This window comes from Chiloscyllium plagiosum, unplaced genomic scaffold (assembly GCF_037043375.1).
Source record: "Chiloscyllium plagiosum isolate Xiang-an unplaced genomic scaffold, Cpla_swu_hap1 HiC_scaffold_4, whole genome shotgun sequence".
In the NCBI taxonomy this organism is placed as follows: domain Eukaryota; kingdom Metazoa; phylum Chordata; class Chondrichthyes; order Orectolobiformes; family Hemiscylliidae; genus Chiloscyllium; species Chiloscyllium plagiosum.
The window spans coordinates 107977384-108003145 of record NW_028270142.1 but is presented as its reverse complement, the minus strand read 5'-3'; the positions used below and the strand labels follow the sequence as shown (position 1 = coordinate 108003145).

The 25762-nt window shown below is 52.1% G+C and overlaps 20 non-coding genes across 20 annotated transcripts; 10 read left to right on the top strand and 10 right to left on the bottom strand.

Moving 5' to 3' along the window:
* Positions 1 to 2056: 2056 nt before the first annotated feature.
* On the top strand, positions 2057 to 2129 carry trnaa-agc (transfer RNA alanine (anticodon AGC)). Its single transcript has one exon. It is a non-coding gene; the product is annotated as a tRNA-Ala (tRNA).
* A 280-nt stretch (positions 2130 to 2409) lies between these two features.
* trnam-cau (transfer RNA methionine (anticodon CAU)) lies at positions 2410 to 2482 on the bottom strand. Its single transcript has one exon. It is a non-coding gene; the product is annotated as a tRNA-Met (tRNA).
* A 2098-nt stretch (positions 2483 to 4580) lies between these two features.
* Positions 4581 to 4653, top strand: trnaa-agc (transfer RNA alanine (anticodon AGC)). The gene has a single exon. It is a non-coding gene; the product is annotated as a tRNA-Ala (tRNA).
* Positions 4654 to 4933: 280 nt separating this feature from the next.
* On the bottom strand, positions 4934 to 5006 carry trnam-cau (transfer RNA methionine (anticodon CAU)). The gene has a single exon. It is a non-coding gene; the product is annotated as a tRNA-Met (tRNA).
* Positions 5007 to 7098: 2092 nt separating this feature from the next.
* trnaa-agc (transfer RNA alanine (anticodon AGC)) lies at positions 7099 to 7171 on the top strand. The gene has a single exon. It is a non-coding gene; the product is annotated as a tRNA-Ala (tRNA).
* Positions 7172 to 7451: 280 nt separating this feature from the next.
* trnam-cau (transfer RNA methionine (anticodon CAU)) lies at positions 7452 to 7524 on the bottom strand. The gene has a single exon. It is a non-coding gene; the product is annotated as a tRNA-Met (tRNA).
* Positions 7525 to 9616: 2092 nt separating this feature from the next.
* trnaa-agc (transfer RNA alanine (anticodon AGC)) lies at positions 9617 to 9689 on the top strand. The gene has a single exon. It is a non-coding gene; the product is annotated as a tRNA-Ala (tRNA).
* A 280-nt stretch (positions 9690 to 9969) lies between these two features.
* Positions 9970 to 10042, bottom strand: trnam-cau (transfer RNA methionine (anticodon CAU)). The gene has a single exon. It is a non-coding gene; the product is annotated as a tRNA-Met (tRNA).
* Positions 10043 to 12140: 2098 nt separating this feature from the next.
* On the top strand, positions 12141 to 12213 carry trnaa-agc (transfer RNA alanine (anticodon AGC)). Its single transcript has one exon. It is a non-coding gene; the product is annotated as a tRNA-Ala (tRNA).
* Positions 12214 to 12493: 280 nt separating this feature from the next.
* On the bottom strand, positions 12494 to 12566 carry trnam-cau (transfer RNA methionine (anticodon CAU)). Its single transcript has one exon. It is a non-coding gene; the product is annotated as a tRNA-Met (tRNA).
* Positions 12567 to 14658: 2092 nt separating this feature from the next.
* Positions 14659 to 14731, top strand: trnaa-agc (transfer RNA alanine (anticodon AGC)). The gene has a single exon. It is a non-coding gene; the product is annotated as a tRNA-Ala (tRNA).
* Positions 14732 to 15011: 280 nt separating this feature from the next.
* trnam-cau (transfer RNA methionine (anticodon CAU)) lies at positions 15012 to 15084 on the bottom strand. The gene has a single exon. It is a non-coding gene; the product is annotated as a tRNA-Met (tRNA).
* Positions 15085 to 17176: 2092 nt separating this feature from the next.
* Positions 17177 to 17249, top strand: trnaa-agc (transfer RNA alanine (anticodon AGC)). Its single transcript has one exon. It is a non-coding gene; the product is annotated as a tRNA-Ala (tRNA).
* Positions 17250 to 17529: 280 nt separating this feature from the next.
* trnam-cau (transfer RNA methionine (anticodon CAU)) lies at positions 17530 to 17602 on the bottom strand. Its single transcript has one exon. It is a non-coding gene; the product is annotated as a tRNA-Met (tRNA).
* A 2092-nt stretch (positions 17603 to 19694) lies between these two features.
* On the top strand, positions 19695 to 19767 carry trnaa-agc (transfer RNA alanine (anticodon AGC)). Its single transcript has one exon. It is a non-coding gene; the product is annotated as a tRNA-Ala (tRNA).
* A 280-nt stretch (positions 19768 to 20047) lies between these two features.
* On the bottom strand, positions 20048 to 20120 carry trnam-cau (transfer RNA methionine (anticodon CAU)). The gene has a single exon. It is a non-coding gene; the product is annotated as a tRNA-Met (tRNA).
* A 2092-nt stretch (positions 20121 to 22212) lies between these two features.
* Positions 22213 to 22285, top strand: trnaa-agc (transfer RNA alanine (anticodon AGC)). The gene has a single exon. It is a non-coding gene; the product is annotated as a tRNA-Ala (tRNA).
* A 280-nt stretch (positions 22286 to 22565) lies between these two features.
* Positions 22566 to 22638, bottom strand: trnam-cau (transfer RNA methionine (anticodon CAU)). The gene has a single exon. It is a non-coding gene; the product is annotated as a tRNA-Met (tRNA).
* Positions 22639 to 24730: 2092 nt separating this feature from the next.
* Positions 24731 to 24803, top strand: trnaa-agc (transfer RNA alanine (anticodon AGC)). Its single transcript has one exon. It is a non-coding gene; the product is annotated as a tRNA-Ala (tRNA).
* A 280-nt stretch (positions 24804 to 25083) lies between these two features.
* trnam-cau (transfer RNA methionine (anticodon CAU)) lies at positions 25084 to 25156 on the bottom strand. Its single transcript has one exon. It is a non-coding gene; the product is annotated as a tRNA-Met (tRNA).
* Positions 25157 to 25762: the final 606 nt, after the last annotated feature.

Below are 25762 nucleotides of genomic sequence, written 5' to 3'. Positions count from 1 at the left end.
TTCAAGGTGCTGCGAGCCACAGAACAAGCCTTGTCAGAAAGCTGCAGCTCAAGTGAGGCCAGGATATCGGCTTTCAATCCACAATCATGCACGTCGCCCGTTACATGCTGGGCTCCGGCCCGTGCAGAGACACGGCCCACTCGCGGTGCCGCAGAGCCGTGGCGTCAGGAGGTCGGCAAAGCCCGGTATGTCTTGCTCTTGGCAGCCAACATTCGGCCTCTTTGTCTCGATGGCTCCGCTACTGGAGAGCCACGCCACAGCGCACTAAGATCCTTTGCTCAGCAAGAAGGGAGGTGCTTCCGTTTACCAAAGAGCCTAAGAAAATGAGGGTTTGGTTAAGAAAAAGAAGGAAGCACATGTCAGGTATAGACAGGATAGATCGAGTGAATCCTTACCAGAGTATAAAGACAGTCGGGAAATCAGGAGGGCAAAAAGGGGACCTGAGATAGCTTTGGCAGATAGAGTTAAGGAAAATCCAAAGGGTTTTTACAAATACATTATAAGGACAAAAGGGTGACTAGGGAGAGAATAGGGCCCCTCAATGATCAGCACAGCGGCCTTTGTGTCGAGCCGCAGGAGAGGTGGGGGGTGGGGGGGGGGGGGGGGGCTGGGCGATACTAAACGAGTAGTTTGCATCAGTGTTTACTGTGGAAAAGGATAGAATGTAGGGAGAAGTATAGAATATAGGGAAATGGATGGTGACATCTTGTAAATTGTCCACATTGCAGAGGAGGAATGCTGGATGCCTTGAAACGCATACAAGTGGATAAATGCCCAGGACCTGAGCAGGTCTGTGGGAAGCTAGGGAAGTGATTGCTGGGCCCCTTGCTGAGATATTTATATCATTGATATAAAATCATGAGGCGTATAGATAGGATAAATAGACAAAGTCTTTTCCCTGGGGTGCGGGAGACCAGCACTAGAGGGCAGAGGTTTAGGGTGAGAGGGAAAAGATATGAAAGAGAACTAAGGGGCACCTTTTTCACACAGAGGGTGGTACGTGTATGGAATGAGCTGCCAGAGGAAGTGGCGGAGGCTAGTACAATTGCAACATTTAAAAGGCATCTGGATGGCTATATAAATAGGAAGGGTTTGGAGGGATATGGCCCGGGTGCCGGCAGGTACGACTAGATTGGGATGGGATATCTGGTCGGAACGGTCCGACCGAAGGGTCTCTTTCCGTGATGTACATCTCTATGACTCTATGACTCCTTCCAAGCAAAGTTTTCCCGCGAAGCAGCGCTCTAAACTGCTCGATGACAACTTACTATGTCAATGTCCGGACGAAGGAGCCTTCCATTCCTGTCGGAAAACTGGCTGTGGACTTCTCTTCGTTTCTTCTTCTTGAAATTTGGCCTGCACGGGGTGTGCCACTTCCACAGTTGCACAAGTTGAACAGCAACGCATCCGAGCAGGTCAGCACTAAGGAAAGGCCCTACCGGTCAGACAGGGCTCGCGGGTGCTGCTTCAGACGAGTGGCGGTTGCTATTTGCATCTCGGCCTGCTTGGCGTGTATCTGAAAGCAGCACTTTGCGGAACCTGACCGCATGGCTGCAGCTCACGAGGATGAAGGAGAAGCCCTCTTTTTTTGTCTGGTAACAGCCCCCAGTGTTCTCTTTCTCCAAAATACACCTTCTTCTTCTTCAGAGAATTCTGCCTGTTGGTGTGCTGTGACGTCTGCAGTTGCAAACCACGAGCAGCAGGGAGCCCTCTGGAGGAACACAACATCCACGCAGTCAGTCAGCACTCACTTGAAAGTGTCGCAAGTCTCCAATCAGTCAGACAGCGCTCTCGAGTGCTACCTCACACTTGTTGTGACTGCTCGTGCCGATCGGTTCCTTTGGATTCTGGAATCTCAGAGCGTCTCGCTGGCGATACTTTCGGCGGCACCGTGTTTTCCAGAAGACTTTGCGCACGTGCTGCTGCTGCTCGGATGTGCCGATAGTCGCATCGCGTTGTTCGGCTGAACACAGCGTACAATCTCGAGAGGAAATCGCCTGCTGCTCTCAGCTCATCGTTCCGAAGCACCATGGGGCTCAGGCGAGCGCCCAGCGTAGGGGAATTAGCTCAAATGGTAGAGCGCTCGCTTAGCATGCGAGAGGTAGTGGGATCGATGCCCACATTCTCCACAATGCTTTTCCTGGGGACACGTTTGGGACGCAAGCAGTGTGACCTCGCGTGAACCCTGCATGTGGCTCCAGTCTTTGCTGCTGCACAGATGGCACGATGGTGAGTTTACAAAATGCTGCGCAGAACAAAAAGTTGAGCACGTGTCGCCCAGATGTTAAACCTTGCAGCAGCGCGTTTGCTCTGGTGTGGTCAGCTCAAATCAGGCGTGAAGCCGTCCAAAGCAAATATTCTTGCCCGCGGAGAGAAAGAAAACACGCACGGTGGCAAAGGCCACAGTCTTGCCTTCTCTGAGGATTGAACTCAGGACCTTCAGATTATGAGACTGACGCGCTGCCTACTGCGCTAAGAAGGCCAGCCGACAGCCGAGTGGCATACCGGGTGCCCAAATAGGCCGGTTTTCAAGGTGCTGCGAGCCACAGAACAAGCCTTGTCAGAAAGCTGCAGCTCAAGTGAGGCCAGGATATCGGCTTTCAATCCACAATCACGCACGTCGCCCGTTACATGCTGGGCTCCGGCCCGTGCAGAGACACGGCCCACTCGCGGTGCCGCAGAGCCGTGGCGTCAGGAGGTCGGCAAAGCCCGGTATGTCTTGCTCTTGGCAGCCAACATTCGGCCTCTTTGTCTCGATGGCTCCGCTACTGGAGAGCCACGCCACAGCGCACTAAGATCCTTTGCTCAGCAAGAAGGGAGGTGCTTCCGTTTACCAAAGAGCCTAAGAAAATGAGGGTTTGGTTAAGAAAAAGAAGGAAGCACATGTCAGGTATAGACAGGATAGATCGAGTGAATCCTTACCAGAGTATAAAGACAGTCGGGAAATCAGGAGGGCAAAAAGGGGACCTGAGATAGCTTTGGCAGATAGAGTTAAGGAAAATCCAAAGGGTTTTTACAAATACATTATAAGGACAAAAGGGTGACTAGGGAGAGAATAGGGCCCCTCAATGATCAGCACAGCGGCCTTTGTGTCGAGCCGCAGGAGAGGTGGGGGGTTGGGGGGGGGGGGGCTGGGCGATACTAAACGAGTAGTTTGCATCAGTGTTTACTGTGGAAAAGGATAGAATGTAGGGAGAAGTATAGAATATAGGGAAATGGATGGTGACATCTTGTAAATTGTCCACATTGCAGGGGAGGAATGCTGGATGCCTTGAAACGCATACAAGTGGATAAATGCCCAGGACCTGAGCAGGTCTGTGGGAAGCTAGGGAAGTGATTGCTGGGCCCCTTGCTGAGATATTTATATCATTGATATAAAATCATGAGGCGTATAGATAGGATAAATAGACAAAGTCTTTTCCCTGGGGTGCGGGAGACCAGCACGAGAGGGCAGAGGTTTAGGGTGAGAGGGAAAAGATATGAAAGAGAACTAAGGGGCACCTTTTTCACACAGAGGGTGGTACGTGTATGGAATGAGCTGCCAGAGGAAGTGGCGGAGGCTAGTACAATTGCAACATTTAAAAGGCATCTGGATGGCTATATAAATAGGAAGGGTTTGGAGGGATATGGCCCGGGTGCCGGCAGGTACGACTAGATTGGGATGGGATATCTGGTCGGAACGGTCCGACCGAAGGGTCTCTTTCCGTGATGTACATCTCTATGACTCTATGACTCCTTCCAAGCAAAGTTTTCCCGCGAAGCAGCGCTCTAAACTGCTCGATGACAACTTACTATGTCAATGTCCGGACGAAGGAGCCTTCCATTCCTGTCGGAAAACTGGCTGTGGACTTCTCTTCGTTTCTTCTTCTTGAAATTTGGCCTGCACGGGGTGTGCCACTTCCACAGTTGCACAAGTTGAACAGCAACGCATCCGAGCAGGTCAGCACTAAGGAAAGGCCCTACCGGTCAGACAGGGCTCGCGGGTGCTGCTTCAGACGAGTGGCGGTTGCTATTTGCATCTCGGCCTGCTTGGCGTGTATCTGAAAGCAGCACTTTGCGGAACCTGACCGCATGGCTGCAGCTCACGAGGATGAAGGAGAAGGCCTCTTTTTTTGTCTGGTAACAGCCCCCAGTGTTCTCTTTCTCCAAAATACACCTTCTTCTTCTTCAGAGAATTCTGCCTGTTGGTGTGCTGTGACGTCTGCAGTTGCAAACCACGAGCAGCAGGGAGCCCTCTGGAGGAACACAACATCCACGCAGTCAGTCAGCACTCACTTGAAAGTGTCGCAAGTCTCCAATCAGTCAGACAGCGCTCTCGAGTGCTACCTCACACTTGTTGTGACTGCTCGTGCCGATCGGTTCCTTTGGATTCTGGAATCTCAGAGCGTCTCGCTGGCGATTCTTTCGGCGGCACCGTGTTTTCCAGAAGACTTCGCGCACGTGCTGCTGCTGCTCGGATGTGCCGATAGTCGCATCGCGTTGTTCGGCTGAATACAGCGTACAATCTCGAGAGGAAATCGCCTGCTGCTCTCAGCTCATCGTTCCGAAGCACCATGGGGCTGAGGTGAGCACCTAGCATAGGGGAATTAGCTCAAATGGTAGAGCGCTCGCTTAGCATGCGAGAGGTAGTGGGATCGATGCCCACATTCTCCACAATGCTTTTCCTGGGGACACGTTTGGGACGCAAGCAGTGTGACCTCGCGTGAACCCTGCATGTGGCTCCAGTCTTTGCTGCTGCACAGATGGCACGATGGTGAGTTTACAAAATGCTGCGCAGAACAAAAAGTTGAGCACGTGTCGCCCAGATGTTAAACCTTGCAGCAGCGCGTTTGCTCTGGTGTGGTCAGCTCAAATCAGGCGTGAAGCCGTCCAAAGCAAATATTCTTGCCCGCGGAGAGAAAGAAAACACGCACGGTGGCAAAGGCCACAGTCTTGCCTTCTCTGAGGATTGAACTCAGGACCTTCAGATTATGAGACTGACGCGCTGCCTACTGCGCTAAGAAGGCCAGCCGACAGCCGAGTGGCATACCGGGTGCCCAAATAGGCCGGTTTTCAAGGTGCTGCGAGCCACAGAACAAGCCTTGTCAGAAAGCTGCAGCTCAAGTGAGGCCAGGATATCGGCTTTCAATCCACAATCACGCACGTCGCCCGTTACATGCTGGGCTCCGGCCCGTGCAGAGACACGGCCCACTCGCGGTGCCGCAGAGCCGTGGCGTCAGGAGGTCGGCAAAGCCCGGTATGTCTTGCTCTTGGCAGCCAACATTCGGCCTCTTTGTCTCGATGGCTCCGCTACTGGAGAGCCACGCCACAGCGCACTAAGATCCTTTGCTCAGCAAGAAGGGAGGTGCTTCCGTTTACCAAAGAGCCTAAGAAAATGAGGGTTTGGTTAAGAAAAAGAAGGAAGCACATGTCAGGTATAGACAGGATAGATCGAGTGAATCCTTACCAGAGTATAAAGACAGTCGGGAAATCAGGAGGGCAAAAAGGGGACCTGAGATAGCTTTGGCAGATAGAGTTAAGGAAAATCCAAAGGGTTTTTACAAATACATTATAAGGACAAAAGGGTGACTAGGGAGAGAATAGGGCCCCTCAATGATCAGCACAGCGGCCTTTGTGTCGAGCCGCAGGAGAGGTGGGGGGTGGGGGGGGCTGGGCGATACTAAACGAGTAGTTTGCATCAGTGTTTACTGTGGAAAAGGATAGAATGTAGGGAGAAGTATAGAATATAGGGAAATGGATGGTGACATCTTGTAAATTGTCCACATTGCAGGGGAGGAATGCTGGATGCCTTGAAACGCATACAAGTGGATAAATGCCCAGGACCTGAGCAGGTCTGTGGGAAGCTAGGGAAGTGATTGCTGGGCCCCTTGCTGAGATATTTATATCATTGATATAAAATTATGAGGCGTATAGATAGGATAAATAGACAAAGTCTTTTCCCTGGGGTGCGGGAGACCAGCACGAGAGGGCAGAGGTTTAGGGTGAGAGGGAAAAGATATGAAAGAGAACTAAGGGGCACCTTTTTCACACAGAGGGTGGTACGTGTATGGAATGAGCTGCCAGAGGAAGTGGCGGAGGCTAGTACAATTGCAACATTTAAAAGGCATCTGGATGGCTATATAAATAGGAAGGGTTTGGAGGGATATGGCCCGGGTGCCGGCAGGTACGACTAGATTGGGATGGGATATCTGGTCGGAACGGTCCGACCGAAGGGTCTCTTTCCGTGATGTACATCTCTATGACTCTATGACTCCTTCCAAGCAAAGTTTTCCCGCGAAGCAGCGCTCTAAACTGCTCGATGACAACTTACTATGTCAATGTCCGGACGAAGGAGCCTTCCATTCCTGTCGGAAAACTGGCTGTGGACTTCTCTTCGTTTCTTCTTCTTGAAATTTGGCCTGCACGGGGTGTGCCACTTCCACAGTTGCACAAGTTGAACAGCAACGCATCCGAGCAGGTCAGCACTAAGGAAAGGCCCTACCGGTCAGACAGGGCTCGCGGGTGCTGCTTCAGACGAGTGGCGGTTGCTATTTGCATCTCGGCCTGCTTGGCGTGTATCTGAAAGCAGCACTTTGCGGAACCTGACCGCATGGCTGCAGCTCACGAGGATGAAGGAGAAGGCCTCTTTTTTTGTCTGGTAACAGCCCCCAGTGTTCTCTTTCTCCAAAATACACCTTCTTCTTCTTCAGAGAATTCTGCCTGTTGGTGTGCTGTGACGTCTGCAGTTGCAAACCACGAGCAGCAGGGAGCCCTCTGGAGGAACACAACATCCACGCAGTCAGTCAGCACTCACTTGAAAGTGTCGCAAGTCTCCAATCAGTCAGACAGCGCTCTCGAGTGCTACCTCACACTTGTTGTGACTGCTCGTGCCGATCGGTTCCTTTGGATTCTGGAATCTCAGAGCGTCTCGCTGGCGATTCTTTCGGCGGCACCGTGTTTTCCAGAAGACTTCGCGCACGTGCTGCTGCTGCTCGGATGTGCCGATAGTCGCATCGCGTTGTTCGGCTGAATACAGCGTACAATCTCGAGAGGAAATCGCCTGCTGCTCTCAGCTCATCGTTCCGAAGCACCATGGGGCTGAGGTGAGCACCTAGCATAGGGGAATTAGCTCAAATGGTAGAGCGCTCGCTTAGCATGCGAGAGGTAGTGGGATCGATGCCCACATTCTCCACAATGCTTTTCCTGGGGACACGTTTGGGACGCAAGCAGTGTGACCTCGCGTGAACCCTGCATGTGGCTCCAGTCTTTGCTGCTGCACAGATGGCACGATGGTGAGTTTACAAAATGCTGCGCAGAACAAAAAGTTGAGCACGTGTCGCCCAGATGTTAAACCTTGCAGCAGCGCGTTTGCTCTGGTGTGGTCAGCTCAAATCAGGCGTGAAGCCGTCCAAAGCAAATATTCTTGCCCGCGGAGAGAAAGAAAACACGCACGGTGGCAAAGGCCACAGTCTTGCCTTCTCTGAGGATTGAACTCAGGACCTTCAGATTATGAGACTGACGCGCTGCCTACTGCGCTAAGAAGGCCAGCCGACAGCCGAGTGGCATACCGGGTGCCCAAATAGGCCGGTTTTCAAGGTGCTGCGAGCCACAGAACAAGCCTTGTCAGAAAGCTGCAGCTCAAGTGAGGCCAGGATATCGGCTTTCAATCCACAATCACGCACGTCGCCCGTTACATGCTGGGCTCCGGCCCGTGCAGAGACACGGCCCACTCGCGGTGCCGCAGAGCCGTGGCGTCAGGAGGTCGGCAAAGCCCGGTATGTCTTGCTCTTGGCAGCCAACATTCGGCCTCTTTGTCTCGATGGCTCCGCTACTGGAGAGCCACGCCACAGCGCACTAAGATCCTTTGCTCAGCAAGAAGGGAGGTGCTTCCGTTTACCAAAGAGCCTAAGAAAATGAGGGTTTGGTTAAGAAAAAGAAGGAAGCACATGTCAGGTATAGACAGGATAGATCGAGTGAATCCTTACCAGAGTATAAAGACAGTCGGGAAATCAGGAGGGCAAAAAGGGGACCTGAGATAGCTTTGGCAGATAGAGTTAAGGAAAATCCAAAGGGTTTTTACAAATACATTATAAGGACAAAAGGGTGACTAGGGAGAGAATAGGGCCCCTCAATGATCAGCACAGCGGCCTTTGTGTCGAGCCGCAGGAGAGGTGGGGGGTGGGGGGGGCTGGGCGATACTAAACGAGTAGTTTGCATCAGTGTTTACTGTGGAAAAGGATAGAATGTAGGGAGAAGTATAGAATATAGGGAAATGGATGGTGACATCTTGTAAATTGTCCACATTGCAGGGGAGGAATGCTGGATGCCTTGAAACGCATACAAGTGGATAAATGCCCAGGACCTGAGCAGGTCTGTGGGAAGCTAGGGAAGTGATTGCTGGGCCCCTTGCTGAGATATTTATATCATTGATATAAAATCATGAGGCGTATAGATAGGATAAATAGACAAAGTCTTTTCCCTGGGGTGCGGGAGACCAGCACGAGAGGGCAGAGGTTTAGGGTGAGAGGGAAAAGATATGAAAGAGAACTAAGGGGCACCTTTTTCACACAGAGGGTGGTACGTGTATGGAATGAGCTGCCAGAGGAAGTGGCGGAGGCTAGTACAATTGCAACATTTAAAAGGCATCTGGATGGCTATATAAATAGGAAGGGTTTGGAGGGATATGGCCCGGGTGCCGGCAGGTACGACTAGATTGGGATGGGATATCTGGTCGGAACGGTCCGACCGAAGGGTCTCTTTCCGTGATGTACATCTCTATGACTCTATGACTCCTTCCAAGCAAAGTTTTCCCGCGAAGCAGCGCTCTAAACTGCTCGATGACAACTTACTATGTCAATGTCCGGACGAAGGAGCCTTCCATTCCTGTCGGAAAACTGGCTGTGGACTTCTCTTCGTTTCTTCTTCTTGAAATTTGGCCTGCACGGGGTGTGCCACTTCCACAGTTGCACAAGTTGAACAGCAACGCATCCGAGCAGGTCAGCACTAAGGAAAGGCCCTACCGGTCAGACAGGGCTCGCGGGTGCTGCTTCAGACGAGTGGCGGTTGCTATTTGCATCTCGGCCTGCTTGGCGTGTATCTGAAAGCAGCACTTTGCGGAACCTGACCGCATGGCTGCAGCTCACGAGGATGAAGGAGAAGCCCTCTTTTTTTGTCTGGTAACAGCCCCCAGTGTTCTCTTTCTCCAAAATACACCTTCTTCTTCTTCAGAGAATTCTGCCTGTTGGTGTGCTGTGACGTCTGCAGTTGCAAACCACGAGCAGCAGGGAGCCCTCTGGAGGAACACAACATCCACGCAGTCAGTCAGCACTCACTTGAAAGTGTCGCAAGTCTCCAATCAGTCAGACAGCGCTCTCGAGTGCTACCTCACACTTGTTGTGACTGCTCGTGCCGATCGGTTCCTTTGGATTCTGGAATCTCAGAGCGTCTCGCTGGCGATACTTTCGGCGGCACCGTGTTTTCCAGAAGACTTTGCGCACGTGCTGCTGCTGCTCGGATGTGCCGATAGTCGCATCGCGTTGTTCGGCTGAACACAGCGTACAATCTCGAGAGGAAATCGCCTGCTGCTCTCAGCTCATCGTTCCGAAGCACCATGGGGCTCAGGCGAGCGCCCAGCGTAGGGGAATTAGCTCAAATGGTAGAGCGCTCGCTTAGCATGCGAGAGGTAGTGGGATCGATGCCCACATTCTCCACAATGCTTTTCCTGGGGACACGTTTGGGACGCAAGCAGTGTGACCTCGCGTGAACCCTGCATGTGGCTCCAGTCTTTGCTGCTGCACAGATGGCACGATGGTGAGTTTACAAAATGCTGCGCAGAACAAAAAGTTGAGCACGTGTCGCCCAGATGTTAAACCTTGCAGCAGCGCGTTTGCTCTGGTGTGGTCAGCTCAAATCAGGCGTGAAGCCGTCCAAAGCAAATATTCTTGCCCGCGGAGAGAAAGAAAACACGCACGGTGGCAAAGGCCACAGTCTTGCCTTCTCTGAGGATTGAACTCAGGACCTTCAGATTATGAGACTGACGCGCTGCCTACTGCGCTAAGAAGGCCAGCCGACAGCCGAGTGGCATACCGGGTGCCCAAATAGGCCGGTTTTCAAGGTGCTGCGAGCCACAGAACAAGCCTTGTCAGAAAGCTGCAGCTCAAGTGAGGCCAGGATATCGGCTTTCAATCCACAATCACGCACGTCGCCCGTTACATGCTGGGCTCCGGCCCGTGCAGAGACACGGCCCACTCGCGGTGCCGCAGAGCCGTGGCGTCAGGAGGTCGGCAAAGCCCGGTATGTCTTGCTCTTGGCAGCCAACATTCGGCCTCTTTGTCTCGATGGCTCCGCTACTGGAGAGCCACGCCACAGCGCACTAAGATCCTTTGCTCAGCAAGAAGGGAGGTGCTTCCGTTTACCAAAGAGCCTAAGAAAATGAGGGTTTGGTTAAGAAAAAGAAGGAAGCACATGTCAGGTATAGACAGGATAGATCGAGTGAATCCTTACCAGAGTATAAAGACAGTCGGGAAATCAGGAGGGCAAAAAGGGGACCTGAGATAGCTTTGGCAGATAGAGTTAAGGAAAATCCAAAGGGTTTTTACAAATACATTATAAGGACAAAAGGGTGACTAGGGAGAGAATAGGGCCCCTCAATGATCAGCACAGCGGCCTTTGTGTCGAGCCGCAGGAGAGGTGGGGGGTTGGGGGGGGGGGGGCTGGGCGATACTAAACGAGTAGTTTGCATCAGTGTTTACTGTGGAAAAGGATAGAATGTAGGGAGAAGTATAGAATATAGGGAAATGGATGGTGACATCTTGTAAATTGTCCACATTGCAGGGGAGGAATGCTGGATGCCTTGAAACGCATACAAGTGGATAAATGCCCAGGACCTGAGCAGGTCTGTGGGAAGCTAGGGAAGTGATTGCTGGGCCCCTTGCTGAGATATTTATATCATTGATATAAAATCATGAGGCGTATAGATAGGATAAATAGACAAAGTCTTTTCCCTGGGGTGCGGGAGACCAGCACGAGAGGGCAGAGGTTTAGGGTGAGAGGGAAAAGATATGAAAGAGAACTAAGGGGCACCTTTTTCACACAGAGGGTGGTACGTGTATGGAATGAGCTGCCAGAGGAAGTGGCGGAGGCTAGTACAATTGCAACATTTAAAAGGCATCTGGATGGCTATATAAATAGGAAGGGTTTGGAGGGATATGGCCCGGGTGCCGGCAGGTACGACTAGATTGGGATGGGATATCTGGTCGGAACGGTCCGACCGAAGGGTCTCTTTCCGTGATGTACATCTCTATGACTCTATGACTCCTTCCAAGCAAAGTTTTCCCGCGAAGCAGCGCTCTAAACTGCTCGATGACAACTTACTATGTCAATGTCCGGACGAAGGAGCCTTCCATTCCTGTCGGAAAACTGGCTGTGGACTTCTCTTCGTTTCTTCTTCTTGAAATTTGGCCTGCACGGGGTGTGCCACTTCCACAGTTGCACAAGTTGAACAGCAACGCATCCGAGCAGGTCAGCACTAAGGAAAGGCCCTACCGGTCAGACAGGGCTCGCGGGTGCTGCTTCAGACGAGTGGCGGTTGCTATTTGCATCTCGGCCTGCTTGGCGTGTATCTGAAAGCAGCACTTTGCGGAACCTGACCGCATGGCTGCAGCTCACGAGGATGAAGGAGAAGGCCTCTTTTTTTGTCTGGTAACAGCCCCCAGTGTTCTCTTTCTCCAAAATACACCTTCTTCTTCTTCAGAGAATTCTGCCTGTTGGTGTGCTGTGACGTCTGCAGTTGCAAACCACGAGCAGCAGGGAGCCCTCTGGAGGAACACAACATCCACGCAGTCAGTCAGCACTCACTTGAAAGTGTCGCAAGTCTCCAATCAGTCAGACAGCGCTCTCGAGTGCTACCTCACACTTGTTGTGACTGCTCGTGCCGATCGGTTCCTTTGGATTCTGGAATCTCAGAGCGTCTCGCTGGCGATTCTTTCGGCGGCACCGTGTTTTCCAGAAGACTTCGCGCACGTGCTGCTGCTGCTCGGATGTGCCGATAGTCGCATCGCGTTGTTCGGCTGAATACAGCGTACAATCTCGAGAGGAAATCGCCTGCTGCTCTCAGCTCATCGTTCCGAAGCACCATGGGGCTGAGGTGAGCACCTAGCATAGGGGAATTAGCTCAAATGGTAGAGCGCTCGCTTAGCATGCGAGAGGTAGTGGGATCGATGCCCACATTCTCCACAATGCTTTTCCTGGGGACACGTTTGGGACGCAAGCAGTGTGACCTCGCGTGAACCCTGCATGTGGCTCCAGTCTTTGCTGCTGCACAGATGGCACGATGGTGAGTTTACAAAATGCTGCGCAGAACAAAAAGTTGAGCACGTGTCGCCCAGATGTTAAACCTTGCAGCAGCGCGTTTGCTCTGGTGTGGTCAGCTCAAATCAGGCGTGAAGCCGTCCAAAGCAAATATTCTTGCCCGCGGAGAGAAAGAAAACACGCACGGTGGCAAAGGCCACAGTCTTGCCTTCTCTGAGGATTGAACTCAGGACCTTCAGATTATGAGACTGACGCGCTGCCTACTGCGCTAAGAAGGCCAGCCGACAGCCGAGTGGCATACCGGGTGCCCAAATAGGCCGGTTTTCAAGGTGCTGCGAGCCACAGAACAAGCCTTGTCAGAAAGCTGCAGCTCAAGTGAGGCCAGGATATCGGCTTTCAATCCACAATCACGCACGTCGCCCGTTACATGCTGGGCTCCGGCCCGTGCAGAGACACGGCCCACTCGCGGTGCCGCAGAGCCGTGGCGTCAGGAGGTCGGCAAAGCCCGGTATGTCTTGCTCTTGGCAGCCAACATTCGGCCTCTTTGTCTCGATGGCTCCGCTACTGGAGAGCCACGCCACAGCGCACTAAGATCCTTTGCTCAGCAAGAAGGGAGGTGCTTCCGTTTACCAAAGAGCCTAAGAAAATGAGGGTTTGGTTAAGAAAAAGAAGGAAGCACATGTCAGGTATAGACAGGATAGATCGAGTGAATCCTTACCAGAGTATAAAGACAGTCGGGAAATCAGGAGGGCAAAAAGGGGACCTGAGATAGCTTTGGCAGATAGAGTTAAGGAAAATCCAAAGGGTTTTTACAAATACATTATAAGGACAAAAGGGTGACTAGGGAGAGAATAGGGCCCCTCAATGATCAGCACAGCGGCCTTTGTGTCGAGCCGCAGGAGAGGTGGGGGGTGGGGGGGGCTGGGCGATACTAAACGAGTAGTTTGCATCAGTGTTTACTGTGGAAAAGGATAGAATGTAGGGAGAAGTATAGAATATAGGGAAATGGATGGTGACATCTTGTAAATTGTCCACATTGCAGGGGAGGAATGCTGGATGCCTTGAAACGCATACAAGTGGATAAATGCCCAGGACCTGAGCAGGTCTGTGGGAAGCTAGGGAAGTGATTGCTGGGCCCCTTGCTGAGATATTTATATCATTGATATAAAATCATGAGGCGTATAGATAGGATAAATAGACAAAGTCTTTTCCCTGGGGTGCGGGAGACCAGCACGAGAGGGCAGAGGTTTAGGGTGAGAGGGAAAAGATATGAAAGAGAACTAAGGGGCACCTTTTTCACACAGAGGGTGGTACGTGTATGGAATGAGCTGCCAGAGGAAGTGGCGGAGGCTAGTACAATTGCAACATTTAAAAGGCATCTGGATGGCTATATAAATAGGAAGGGTTTGGAGGGATATGGCCCGGGTGCCGGCAGGTACGACTAGATTGGGATGGGATATCTGGTCGGAACGGTCCGACCGAAGGGTCTCTTTCCGTGATGTACATCTCTATGACTCTATGACTCCTTCCAAGCAAAGTTTTCCCGCGAAGCAGCGCTCTAAACTGCTCGATGACAACTTACTATGTCAATGTCCGGACGAAGGAGCCTTCCATTCCTGTCGGAAAACTGGCTGTGGACTTCTCTTCGTTTCTTCTTCTTGAAATTTGGCCTGCACGGGGTGTGCCACTTCCACAGTTGCACAAGTTGAACAGCAACGCATCCGAGCAGGTCAGCACTAAGGAAAGGCCCTACCGGTCAGACAGGGCTCGCGGGTGCTGCTTCAGACGAGTGGCGGTTGCTATTTGCATCTCGGCCTGCTTGGCGTGTATCTGAAAGCAGCACTTTGCGGAACCTGACCGCATGGCTGCAGCTCACGAGGATGAAGGAGAAGGCCTCTTTTTTTGTCTGGTAACAGCCCCCAGTGTTCTCTTTCTCCAAAATACACCTTCTTCTTCTTCAGAGAATTCTGCCTGTTGGTGTGCTGTGACGTCTGCAGTTGCAAACCACGAGCAGCAGGGAGCCCTCTGGAGGAACACAACATCCACGCAGTCAGTCAGCACTCACTTGAAAGTGTCGCAAGTCTCCAATCAGTCAGACAGCGCTCTCGAGTGCTACCTCACACTTGTTGTGACTGCTCGTGCCGATCGGTTCCTTTGGATTCTGGAATCTCAGAGCGTCTCGCTGGCGATTCTTTCGGCGGCACCGTGTTTTCCAGAAGACTTCGCGCACGTGCTGCTGCTGCTCGGATGTGCCGATAGTCGCATCGCGTTGTTCGGCTGAATACAGCGTACAATCTCGAGAGGAAATCGCCTGCTGCTCTCAGCTCATCGTTCCGAAGCACCATGGGGCTGAGGTGAGCACCTAGCATAGGGGAATTAGCTCAAATGGTAGAGCGCTCGCTTAGCATGCGAGAGGTAGTGGGATCGATGCCCACATTCTCCACAATGCTTTTCCTGGGGACACGTTTGGGACGCAAGCAGTGTGACCTCGCGTGAACCCTGCATGTGGCTCCAGTCTTTGCTGCTGCACAGATGGCACGATGGTGAGTTTACAAAATGCTGCGCAGAACAAAAAGTTGAGCACGTGTCGCCCAGATGTTAAACCTTGCAGCAGCGCGTTTGCTCTGGTGTGGTCAGCTCAAATCAGGCGTGAAGCCGTCCAAAGCAAATATTCTTGCCCGCGGAGAGAAAGAAAACACGCACGGTGGCAAAGGCCACAGTCTTGCCTTCTCTGAGGATTGAACTCAGGACCTTCAGATTATGAGACTGACGCGCTGCCTACTGCGCTAAGAAGGCCAGCCGACAGCCGAGTGGCATACCGGGTGCCCAAATAGGCCGGTTTTCAAGGTGCTGCGAGCCACAGAACAAGCCTTGTCAGAAAGCTGCAGCTCAAGTGAGGCCAGGATATCGGCTTTCAATCCACAATCACGCACGTCGCCCGTTACATGCTGGGCTCCGGCCCGTGCAGAGACACGGCCCACTCGCGGTGCCGCAGAGCCGTGGCGTCAGGAGGTCGGCAAAGCCCGGTATGTCTTGCTCTTGGCAGCCAACATTCGGCCTCTTTGTCTCGATGGCTCCGCTACTGGAGAGCCACGCCACAGCGCACTAAGATCCTTTGCTCAGCAAGAAGGGAGGTGCTTCCGTTTACCAAAGAGCCTAAGAAAATGAGGGTTTGGTTAAGAAAAAGAAGGAAGCACATGTCAGGTATAGACAGGATAGATCGAGTGAATCCTTACCAGAGTATAAAGACAGTCGGGAAATCAGGAGGGCAAAAAGGGGACCTGAGATAGCTTTGGCAGATAGAGTTAAGGAAAATCCAAAGGGTTTTTACAAATACATTATAAGGACAAAAGGGTGACTAGGGAGAGAATAGGGCCCCTCAATGATCAGCACAGCGGCCTTTGTGTCGAGCCGCAGGAGAGGTGGGGGGTGGGGGGGGCTGGGCGATACTAAACGAGTAGTTTGCATCAGTGTTTACTGTGGAAAAGGATAGAATGTAGGGAGAAGTATAGAATATAGGGAAATGGATGGTGACATCTTGTAAATTGTCCACATTGCAGGGGAGGAATGCTGGATGCCTTGAAACGCATACAAGTGGATAAATGCCCAGGACCTGAGCAGGTCTGTGGGAAGCTAGGGAAGTGATTGCTGGGCCCCTTGCTGAGATATTTATATCATTGATATAAAATCATGAGGCGTATAGATAGGATAAATAGACAAAGTCTTTTCCCTGGGGTGCGGGAGACCAGCACGAGAGGGCAGAGGTTTAGGGTGAGAGGGAAAAGATATGAAAGAGAACTAAGGGGCACCTTTTTCACACAGAGGGTGGTACGTGTATGGAATGAGCTGCCAGAGGAAGTGGCGGAGGCTAGTACAATTGCAACATTTAAAAGGCATCTGGATGGCTATATAAATAGGAAGGGTTTGGAGGGATATGGCCCGGGTGCCGGCAGGTACGACTAGATTGGGATGGGATATCTGGTCGGAACGGTCCGACCGAAGGGTCTCTTTCCGTGATGTACATCTCTATGACTCTATGACTCCTTCCAAGCAAAGTTTTCCCGCGAAGCAGCGCTCTAAACTGCTCGATGACAACTTACTATGTCAATGTCCGGACGAAGGAGCCTTCCATTCCTGTCGGAAAACTGGCTGTGGACTTCTCTTCGTTTCTTCTTCTTGAAATTTGGCCTGCACGGGGTGTGCCACTTCCACAGTTGCACAAGTTGAACAGCAACGCATCCGAGCAGGTCAGCACTAAGGAAAGGCCCTACCGGTCAGACAGGGCTCGCGGGTGCTGCTTCAGACGAGTGGCGGTTGCTATTTGCATCTCGGCCTGCTTGGCGTGTATCTGAAAGCAGCACTTTGCGGAACCTGACCGCATGGCTGCAGCTCACGAGGATGAAGGAGAAGGCCTCTTTTTTTGTCTGGTAACAGCCCCCAGTGTTCTCTTTCTCCAAAATACACCTTCTTCTTCTTCAGAGAATTCTGCCTGTTGGTGTGCTGTGACGTCTGCAGTTGCAAACCACGAGCAGCAGGGAGCCCTCTGGAGGAACACAACATCCACGCAGTCAGTCAGCACTCACTTGAAAGTGTCGCAAGTCTCCAATCAGTCAGACAGCGCTCTCGAGTGCTACCTCACACTTGTTGTGACTGCTCGTGCCGATCGGTTCCTTTGGATTCTGGAATCTCAGAGCGTCTCGCTGGCGATTCTTTCGGCGGCACCGTGTTTTCCAGAAGACTTCGCGCACGTGCTGCTGCTGCTCGGATGTGCCGATAGTCGCATCGCGTTGTTCGGCTGAATACAGCGTACAATCTCGAGAGGAAATCGCCTGCTGCTCTCAGCTCATCGTTCCGAAGCACCATGGGGCTGAGGTGAGCACCTAGCATAGGGGAATTAGCTCAAATGGTAGAGCGCTCGCTTAGCATGCGAGAGGTAGTGGGATCGATGCCCACATTCTCCACAATGCTTTTCCTGGGGACACGTTTGGGACGCAAGCAGTGTGACCTCGCGTGAACCCTGCATGTGGCTCCAGTCTTTGCTGCTGCACAGATGGCACGATGGTGAGTTTACAAAATGCTGCGCAGAACAAAAAGTTGAGCACGTGTCGCCCAGATGTTAAACCTTGCAGCAGCGCGTTTGCTCTGGTGTGGTCAGCTCAAATCAGGCGTGAAGCCGTCCAAAGCAAATATTCTTGCCCGCGGAGAGAAAGAAAACACGCACGGTGGCAAAGGCCACAGTCTTGCCTTCTCTGAGGATTGAACTCAGGACCTTCAGATTATGAGACTGACGCGCTGCCTACTGCGCTAAGAAGGCCAGCCGACAGCCGAGTGGCATACCGGGTGCCCAAATAGGCCGGTTTTCAAGGTGCTGCGAGCCACAGAACAAGCCTTGTCAGAAAGCTGCAGCTCAAGTGAGGCCAGGATATCGGCTTTCAATCCACAATCACGCACGTCGCCCGTTACATGCTGGGCTCCGGCCCGTGCAGAGACACGGCCCACTCGCGGTGCCGCAGAGCCGTGGCGTCAGGAGGTCGGCAAAGCCCGGTATGTCTTGCTCTTGGCAGCCAACATTCGGCCTCTTTGTCTCGATGGCTCCGCTACTGGAGAGCCACGCCACAGCGCACTAAGATCCTTTGCTCAGCAAGAAGGGAGGTGCTTCCGTTTACCAAAGAGCCTAAGAAAATGAGGGTTTGGTTAAGAAAAAGAAGGAAGCACATGTCAGGTATAGACAGGATAGATCGAGTGAATCCTTACCAGAGTATAAAGACAGTCGGGAAATCAGGAGGGCAAAAAGGGGACCTGAGATAGCTTTGGCAGATAGAGTTAAGGAAAATCCAAAGGGTTTTTACAAATACATTATAAGGACAAAAGGGTGACTAGGGAGAGAATAGGGCCCCTCAATGATCAGCACAGCGGCCTTTGTGTCGAGCCGCAGGAGAGGTGGGGGGTGGGGGGGGCTGGGCGATACTAAACGAGTAGTTTGCATCAGTGTTTACTGTGGAAAAGGATAGAATGTAGGGAGAAGTATAGAATATAGGGAAATGGATGGTGACATCTTGTAAATTGTCCACATTGCAGGGGAGGAATGCTGGATGCCTTGAAACGCATACAAGTGGATAAATGCCCAGGACCTGAGCAGGTCTGTGGGAAGCTAGGGAAGTGATTGCTGGGCCCCTTGCTGAGATATTTATATCATTGATATAAAATCATGAGGCGTATAGATAGGATAAATAGACAAAGTCTTTTCCCTGGGGTGCGGGAGACCAGCACGAGAGGGCAGAGGTTTAGGGTGAGAGGGAAAAGATATGAAAGAGAACTAAGGGGCACCTTTTTCACACAGAGGGTGGTACGTGTATGGAATGAGCTGCCAGAGGAAGTGGCGGAGGCTAGTACAATTGCAACATTTAAAAGGCATCTGGATGGCTATATAAATAGGAAGGGTTTGGAGGGATATGGCCCGGGTGCCGGCAGGTACGACTAGATTGGGATGGGATATCTGGTCGGAACGGTCCGACCGAAGGGTCTCTTTCCGTGATGTACATCTCTATGACTCTATGACTCCTTCCAAGCAAAGTTTTCCCGCGAAGCAGCGCTCTAAACTGCTCGATGACAACTTACTATGTCAATGTCCGGACGAAGGAGCCTTCCATTCCTGTCGGAAAACTGGCTGTGGACTTCTCTTCGTTTCTTCTTCTTGAAATTTGGCCTGCACGGGGTGTGCCACTTCCACAGTTGCACAAGTTGAACAGCAACGCATCCGAGCAGGTCAGCACTAAGGAAAGGCCCTACCGGTCAGACAGGGCTCGCGGGTGCTGCTTCAGACGAGTGGCGGTTGCTATTTGCATCTCGGCCTGCTTGGCGTGTATCTGAAAGCAGCACTTTGCGGAACCTGACCGCATGGCTGCAGCTCACGAGGATGAAGGAGAAGGCCTCTTTTTTTGTCTGGTAACAGCCCCCAGTGTTCTCTTTCTCCAAAATACACCTTCTTCTTCTTCAGAGAATTCTGCCTGTTGGTGTGCTGTGACGTCTGCAGTTGCAAACCACGAGCAGCAGGGAGCCCTCTGGAGGAACACAACATCCACGCAGTCAGTCAGCACTCACTTGAAAGTGTCGCAAGTCTCCAATCAGTCAGACAGCGCTCTCGAGTGCTACCTCACACTTGTTGTGACTGCTCGTGCCGATCGGTTCCTTTGGATTCTGGAATCTCAGAGCGTCTCGCTGGCGATTCTTTCGGCGGCACCGTGTTTTCCAGAAGACTTCGCGCACGTGCTGCTGCTGCTCGGATGTGCCGATAGTCGCATCGCGTTGTTCGGCTGAATACAGCGTACAATCTCGAGAGGAAATCGCCTGCTGCTCTCAGCTCATCGTTCCGAAGCACCATGGGGCTGAGGTGAGCACCTAGCATAGGGGAATTAGCTCAAATGGTAGAGCGCTCGCTTAGCATGCGAGAGGTAGTGGGATCGATGCCCACATTCTCCACAATGCTTTTCCTGGGGACACGTTTGGGACGCAAGCAGTGTGACCTCGCGTGAACCCTGCATGTGGCTCCAGTCTTTGCTGCTGCACAGATGGCACGATGGTGAGTTTACAAAATGCTGCGCAGAACAAAAAGTTGAGCACGTGTCGCCCAGATGTTAAACCTTGCAGCAGCGCGTTTGCTCTGGTGTGGTCAGCTCAAATCAGGCGTGAAGCCGTCCAAAGCAAATATTCTTGCCCGCGGAGAGAAAGAAAACACGCACGGTGGCAAAGGCCACAGTCTTGCCTTCTCTGAGGATTGAACTCAGGACCTTCAGATTATGAGACTGACGCGCTGCCTACTGCGCTAAGAAGGCCAGCCGACAGCCGAGTGGCATACCGGGTGCCCAAATAGGCCGGTTTTCAAGGTGCTGCGAGCCACAGAACAAGCCTTGTCAGAAAGCTGCAGCTCAAGTGAGGCCAGGATATCGGCTTTCAATCCACAATCACGCACGTCGCCCGTTACATGCTGGGCTCCGGCCCGTGCAGAGACACGGCCCACTCGCGGTGCCGCAGAGCCGTGGCGTCAGGAGGTCGGCAAAGCCCGGTATGTCTTGCTCTTGGCAGCCAACATTCGGCCTCTTTGTCTCGATGGCTCCGCTACTGGAGAGCCACGCCACAGCGCACTAAGATCCTTTGCTCAGCAAGAAGGGAGGTGCTTCCGTTTACCAAAGAGCCTAAGAAAATGAGGGTTTGGTTAAGAAAAAGAAGGAAGCACATGTCAGGTATAGACAGGATAGATCGAGTGAATCCTTACCAGAGTATAAAGACAGTCGGGAAATCAGGAGGGCAAAAAGGGGACCTGAGATAGCTTTGGCAGATAGAGTTAAGGAAAATCCAAAGGGTTTTTACAAATACATTATAAGGACAAAAGGGTGACTAGGGAGAGAATAGGGCCCCTCAATGATCAGCACAGCGGCCTTTGTGTCGAGCCGCAGGAGAGGTGGGGGGTGGGGGGGGCTGGGCGATACTAAACGAGTAGTTTGCATCAGTGTTTACTGTGGAAAAGGATAGAATGTAGGGAGAAGTATAGAATATAGGGAAATGGATGGTGACATCTTGTAAATTGTCCACATTGCAGGGGAGGAATGCTGGATGCCTTGAAACGCATACAAGTGGATAAATGCCCAGGACCTGAGCAGGTCTGTGGGAAGCTAGGGAAGTGATTGCTGGGCCCCTTGCTGAGATATTTATATCATTGATATAAAATCATGAGGCGTATAGATAGGATAAATAGACAAAGTCTTTTCCCTGGGGTGCGGGAGACCAGCACGAGAGGGCAGAGGTTTAGGGTGAGAGGGAAAAGATATGAAAGAGAACTAAGGGGCACCTTTTTCACACAGAGGGTGGTACGTGTATGGAATGAGCTGCCAGAGGAAGTGGCGGAGGCTAGTACAATTGCAACATTTAAAAGGCATCTGGATGGCTATATAAATAGGAAGGGTTTGGAGGGATATGGCCCGGGTGCCGGCAGGTACGACTAGATTGGGATGGGATATCTGGTCGGAACGGTCCGACCGAAGGGTCTCTTTCCGTGATGTACATCTCTATGACTCTATGACTCCTTCCAAGCAAAGTTTTCCCGCGAAGCAGCGCTCTAAACTGCTCGATGACAACTTACTATGTCAATGTCCGGACGAAGGAGCCTTCCATTCCTGTCGGAAAACTGGCTGTGGACTTCTCTTCGTTTCTTCTTCTTGAAATTTGGCCTGCACGGGGTGTGCCACTTCCACAGTTGCACAAGTTGAACAGCAACGCATCCGAGCAGGTCAGCACTAAGGAAAGGCCCTACCGGTCAGACAGGGCTCGCGGGTGCTGCTTCAGACGAGTGGCGGTTGCTATTTGCATCTCGGCCTGCTTGGCGTGTATCTGAAAGCAGCACTTTGCGGAACCTGACCGCATGGCTGCAGCTCACGAGGATGAAGGAGAAGGCCTCTTTTTTTGTCTGGTAACAGCCCCCAGTGTTCTCTTTCTCCAAAATACACCTTCTTCTTCTTCAGAGAATTCTGCCTGTTGGTGTGCTGTGACGTCTGCAGTTGCAAACCACGAGCAGCAGGGAGCCCTCTGGAGGAACACAACATCCACGCAGTCAGTCAGCACTCACTTGAAAGTGTCGCAAGTCTCCAATCAGTCAGACAGCGCTCTCGAGTGCTACCTCACACTTGTTGTGACTGCTCGTGCCGATCGGTTCCTTTGGATTCTGGAATCTCAGAGCGTCTCGCTGGCGATTCTTTCGGCGGCACCGTGTTTTCCAGAAGACTTCGCGCACGTGCTGCTGCTGCTCGGATGTGCCGATAGTCGCATCGCGTTGTTCGGCTGAATACAGCGTACAATCTCGAGAGGAAATCGCCTGCTGCTCTCAGCTCATCGTTCCGAAGCACCATGGGGCTGAGGTGAGCACCTAGCATAGGGGAATTAGCTCAAATGGTAGAGCGCTCGCTTAGCATGCGAGAGGTAGTGGGATCGATGCCCACATTCTCCACAATGCTTTTCCTGGGGACACGTTTGGGACGCAAGCAGTGTGACCTCGCGTGAACCCTGCATGTGGCTCCAGTCTTTGCTGCTGCACAGATGGCACGATGGTGAGTTTACAAAATGCTGCGCAGAACAAAAAGTTGAGCACGTGTCGCCCAGATGTTAAACCTTGCAGCAGCGCGTTTGCTCTGGTGTGGTCAGCTCAAATCAGGCGTGAAGCCGTCCAAAGCAAATATTCTTGCCCGCGGAGAGAAAGAAAACACGCACGGTGGCAAAGGCCACAGTCTTGCCTTCTCTGAGGATTGAACTCAGGACCTTCAGATTATGAGACTGACACGCTGCCTACTGCGCTAAGAAGGCCAGCCGACAGCCGAGTGGCATACCGGGTGCCCAAATAGGCCGGTTTTCAAGGTGCTGCGAGCCACAGAACAAGCCTTGTCAGAAAGCTGCAGCTCAAGTGAGGCCAGGATATCGGCTTTCAATCCACAATCACGCACGTCGCCCGTTACATGCTGGGCTCCGGCCCGTGCAGAGACACGGCCCACTCGCGGTGCCGCAGAGCCGTGGCGTCAGGAGGTCGGCAAAGCCCGGTATGTCTTGCTCTTGGCAGCCAACATTCGGCCTCTTTGTCTCGATGGCTCCGCTACTGGAGAGCCACGCCACAGCGCACTAAGATCCTTTGCTCAGCAAGAAGGGAGGTGCTTCCGTTTACCAAAGAGCCTAAGAAAATGAGGGTTTGGTTAAGAAAAAGAAGGAAGCACATGTCAGGTATAGACAGGATAGATCGAGTGAATCCTTACCAGAGTATAAAGACAGTCGGGAAATCAGGAGGGCAAAAAGGGGACCTGAGATAGCTTTGGCAGATAGAGTTAAGGAAAATCCAAAGGGTTTTTACAAATACATTATAAGGACAAAAGGGTGACTAGGGAGAGAATAGGGCCCCTCAATGATCAGCACAGCGGCCTTTGTGTCGAGCCGCAGGAGAGGTGGGGGGTGGGGGGGGCTGGGCGATACTAAACGAGTAGTTTGCATCAGTGTTTACTGTGGAAAAGGATAGAATGTAGGGAGAAGTATAGAATATAGGGAAATGGATGGTGACATCTTGTAAATTGTCCACATTGCAGGGGAGGAATGCTGGATGCCTTGAAACGCATACAAGTGGATAAATGCCCAGGACCTGAGCAGGTCTGTGGGAAGCTAGGGAAGTGATTGCTGGGCCCCTTGCTGAGATATTTATATCATTGATATAAAATCATGAGGCGTATAGATAGGATAAATAGACAAAGTCTTTTCCCTGGGGTGCGGGAGACCAGCACGAGAGGGCAGAGGTTTAGGGTGAGAGGGAAAAGATATGAAAGAGAACTAAGGGGCACCTTTTTCACACAGAGGGTGGTACGTGTATGGAATGAGCTGCCAGAGGAAGTGGCGGAGGCTAGTACAATTGCAACATTTAAAAGGCATCTGGATGGCTATATAAATAGGAAGGGTTTGGAGGGATATGGCCCGGGTGCCGGCAGGTACGACTAGATTGGGATGGGATATCTGGTCGGAACGGTCCGACCGAAGGGTCTCTTTCCGTGATGTACATCTCTATGACTCTATGACTCCTTCCAAGCAAAGTTTTCCCGCGAAGCAGCGCTCTAAACTGCTCGATGACAACTTACTATGTCAATGTCCGGACGAAGGAGCCTTCCATTCCTGTCGGAAAACTGGCTGTGGACTTCTCTTCGTTTCTTCTTCTTGAAATTTGGCCTGCACGGGGTGTGCCACTTCCACAGTTGCACAAGTTGAACAGCAACGCATCCGAGCAGGTCAGCACTAAGGAAAGGCCCTACCGGTCAGACAGGGCTCGCGGGTGCTGCTTCAGACGAGTGGCGGTTGCTATTTGCATCTCGGCCTGCTTGGCGTGTATCTGAAAGCAGCACTTTGCGGAACCTGACCGCATGGCTGCAGCTCACGAGGATGAAGGAGAAGGCCTCTTTTTTTGTCTGGTAACAGCCCCCAGTGTTCTCTTTCTCCAAAATACACCTTCTTCTTCTTCAGAGAATTCTGCCTGTTGGTGTGCTGTGACGTCTGCAGTTGCAAACCACGAGCAGCAGGGAGCCCTCTGGAGGAACACAACATCCACGCAGTCAGTCAGCACTCACTTGAAAGTGTCGCAAGTCTCCAATCAGTCAGACAGCGCTCTCGAGTGCTACCTCACACTTGTTGTGACTGCTCGTGCCGATCGGTTCCTTTGGATTCTGGAATCTCAGAGCGTCTCGCTGGCGATTCTTTCGGCGGCACCGTGTTTTCCAGAAGACTTCGCGCACGTGCTGCTGCTGCTCGGATGTGCCGATAGTCGCATCGCGTTGTTCGGCTGAATACAGCGTACAATCTCGAGAGGAAATCGCCTGCTGCTCTCAGCTCATCGTTCCGAAGCACCATGGGGCTGAGGTGAGCACCTAGCATAGGGGAATTAGCTCAAATGGTAGAGCGCTCGCTTAGCATGCGAGAGGTAGTGGGATCGATGCCCACATTCTCCACAATGCTTTTCCTGGGGACACGTTTGGGACGCAAGCAGTGTGACCTCGCGTGAACCCTGCATGTGGCTCCAGTCTTTGCTGCTGCACAGATGGCACGATGGTGAGTTTACAAAATGCTGCGCAGAACAAAAAGTTGAGCACGTGTCGCCCAGATGTTAAACCTTGCAGCAGCGCGTTTGCTCTGGTGTGGTCAGCTCAAATCAGGCGTGAAGCCGTCCAAAGCAAATATTCTTGCCCGCGGAGAGAAAGAAAACACGCACGGTGGCAAAGGCCACAGTCTTGCCTTCTCTGAGGATTGAACTCAGGACCTTCAGATTATGAGACTGACGCGCTGCCTACTGCGCTAAGAAGGCCAGCCGACAGCCGAGTGGCATACCGGGTGCCCAAATAGGCCGGTTTTCAAGGTGCTGCGAGCCACAGAACAAGCCTTGTCAGAAAGCTGCAGCTCAAGTGAGGCCAGGATATCGGCTTTCAATCCACAATCACGCACGTCGCCCGTTACATGCTGGGCTCCGGCCCGTGCAGAGACACGGCCCACTCGCGGTGCCGCAGAGCCGTGGCGTCAGGAGGTCGGCAAAGCCCGGTATGTCTTGCTCTTGGCAGCCAACATTCGGCCTCTTTGTCTCGATGGCTCCGCTACTGGAGAGCCACGCCACAGCGCACTAAGATCCTTTGCTCAGCAAGAAGGGAGGTGCTTCCGTTTACCAAAGAGCCTAAGAAAATGAGGGTTTGGTTAAGAAAAAGAAGGAAGCACATGTCAGGTATAGACAGGATAGATCGAGTGAATCCTTACCAGAGTATAAAGACAGTCGGGAAATCAGGAGGGCAAAAAGGGGACCTGAGATAGCTTTGGCAGATAGAGTTAAGGAAAATCCAAAGGGTTTTTACAAATACATTATAAGGACAAAAGGGTGACTAGGGAGAGAATAGGGCCCCTCAATGATCAGCACAGCGGCCTT